Source organism: Dendrobates tinctorius, unplaced genomic scaffold, assembly GCF_039654945.1.
Source record: "Dendrobates tinctorius isolate UK_male_01 unplaced genomic scaffold, ASM3965494v1 ptg000617l, whole genome shotgun sequence".
NCBI lineage: Eukaryota > Metazoa > Chordata > Amphibia > Anura > Dendrobatidae > Dendrobates > Dendrobates tinctorius.
This window is the reverse complement of record NW_027362272.1, coordinates 37501-40000: the sequence shown is the minus strand read 5'-3', so window position 1 is coordinate 40000 and position 2500 is coordinate 37501.

Below are 2500 nucleotides of genomic sequence, written 5' to 3'. Positions count from 1 at the left end.
CGCGAGCTCCAAAGCCCGGGTCGAGCGAGCAGCACCACCTCCCCACCCGGGAGCGCCGTGCCAGATCGATCGGAGGATAAGACCGCTCTGAGAGGACATGGACGAGAGGGGCGTCCGCCTTCCGGAGCCCCCCCTTTCGGACGAGGACTCCGGATTTGCCCCCCGAAAGCCATCACCTCCAGAGAACCAGGGACCGCCGAGGGAGGGTCTGGTCAGGCTTGGGTACCCCAGCATTGCCTCTCTCGCTTGGGATGCACGATCGGCAAAAGTCCCTCTCGGAGCTGTGGAAGTTCGGTCTCAGCCGGAGTGCGCAACTTCCAGACGAGAGGGACCACATGCCAAGTCGCCTACCCAAGTCGGGGAACCAGAGAAACAACTGCTTTCTATCGGGGTAGAGAGACGACACTCTCTCAAGTACATTCTGCCAGAGGTGCGCATTCCTATGTATTTGCATTGCGGGACAACGTCCCCACTTTAAGGGGACGAAGTCGGAACTGTACCCGGCCTCAAGTCACTGTAGGGCGGATGCGGCACCTAGAAAATTCCTCATTCCGGTTCTTTTTCACTTAGTCGTTTTTTTTTTTGGCAAGAATGTACCCCAGGATGGCCAAAAAGCCAAAGCCAGGGACTGAGAACCATCGAGCATGCTCTGAGGGGACATAGTCAGAGGGGGCGTCCGCCTTCCAGAGCCCTCCTTCCCACGAGGACTCCAGATTTGCCCCCCCCCCCCTGACAACAGCCATCGCCTCCAGAGAACCAGGGACCACCGAGGGAGGGTCTGGTCGAAGCTCAGGTACCCAGGATAGCTTCTCCGGCTTGGGCATGGACCGCCAGACAAAGCCGCGGACCATGAACCATCCAGCCTGCTCTGAGGGGACATAGTCAGAGGGGGCGTCCGCCTTCAAGAGCCCTCCTTCCCACGAGGACTCCAGATTTGCCCCCCTGACAGCCATCACCTCCAGAGAACCAGGGACCGCCGAGGGAGGGTCTGGTCAAAGCTCACGTACCCCAGGACAGCTTCTCCGGCTTGGGCACAGACCGCCAGACAAAGCCGCGGACCATGAACCATCCAGCCGGCTCTGAGGGGACATGGTCAGAAGGGGCGTCCGCCTTCTAGAGCCCAAACTCGGCCACGGACTCCAGATTTGCCCCCCTGAATGCCATCACCCTTCAGAAGACCAGGGACCACCGAGGGAGGGTCTGGTCAGGCTCAGGTACCCCAGGATCGCCTCTCTCACTTGGGACGCACGACCAGCAAAAGTCCCTCCTGGAGCCGTGGAAGTTCAGTCTCGGCCGTATTTTGCAACTTCCACGACAAGAGGGACCACCTTCTAAGTCGCCTACCCGAGCCAGAGAACCATAGGAACAACCGCCATACATCGGGGTAGAGAGAGCCCACTCTCTCCTATATTCTCCCGCAGGTGCGCATTACTATGTATTTGCATTGCGGGACAATGTACTTCAATGAGCGGGACAAAGTCGGAAATGTATCCGACCTCCTGGAACTGTGCGGCTGCTACAGCAGTCAGAAATTCCCCATTCCGGTTCTTTTTCACTTGGATTTTTTTTTTTGCAATTTTTTGCCTAAAACGTATTCCTCCAACATGTACTAGCTCATGACACTTGAAATTTTTGAGCCAATTGATAATAACAGCTTTTTAGAGCTCAAAAACAAAAAAAATTTGAGCGAACAAAAAATGTTCGAAAATGACCTCAGCTCCTGGAACTGTTTTCGGTACACCTCCAGAGAGGCTCCCCTGCCTGGAAGTCTGTCACTGCTCAGCTCGAAATTTTTCTAAGTCCCAAAATTCGGTTTTTCATCCAAAATTCAACTTTCTGCCCAGGATCCACAAACTTTAAACCCAGTTGGGGGACCCTCCCTGGGGGCCCTACAACATACTGAAGCCCCCCTGTGGTGGAAGTAGGGGAATTTACTTATTTTTACACAAAATCACAAAATTCCATTTTTTGTTCGCAAAACACTTTTTTGTCCTCAAGAAACTTTTTTGTCCTCAAAACACTTTTTTGTCCTCGAGAAACTTTTTTGTCCTCAAGAAACTTTTTTGTCCTCAAAACACTTTTTTGTCCTCAAAACTCAATTTCTTCCATAATTCGACTTTCCCCCAAAAAACCACACATTCTACCCTCATGGGAGGCACTCTCCCTCGGGTCCCCACATCATATTGACGCCCCAGAGCGGTGGGAGAAGGGGAAATCTGATTTTTGCACAAAAATCCAAAAATCGCTCTAAGTCCAAAAATCCTGAAAATTTTTCTAAGTCCCAACGGTACTTTCTGAAAAGTGTACCCAGGCCCCTGGAAGCCTCCTAGGTACACCTCCTGAGACTCCCCCCTTCCTGGAAGTCTGACACATCTCGAAATTTTTCTAAGTCCCAAAAACTGGTTTTTGCTCCATAATTCGACTTTCCCCCCAAAAGCCACACATTCTACCCTCATGGGAGGCACTCTCCCTCGGGTCCCCACATCATATTGACGCCCCA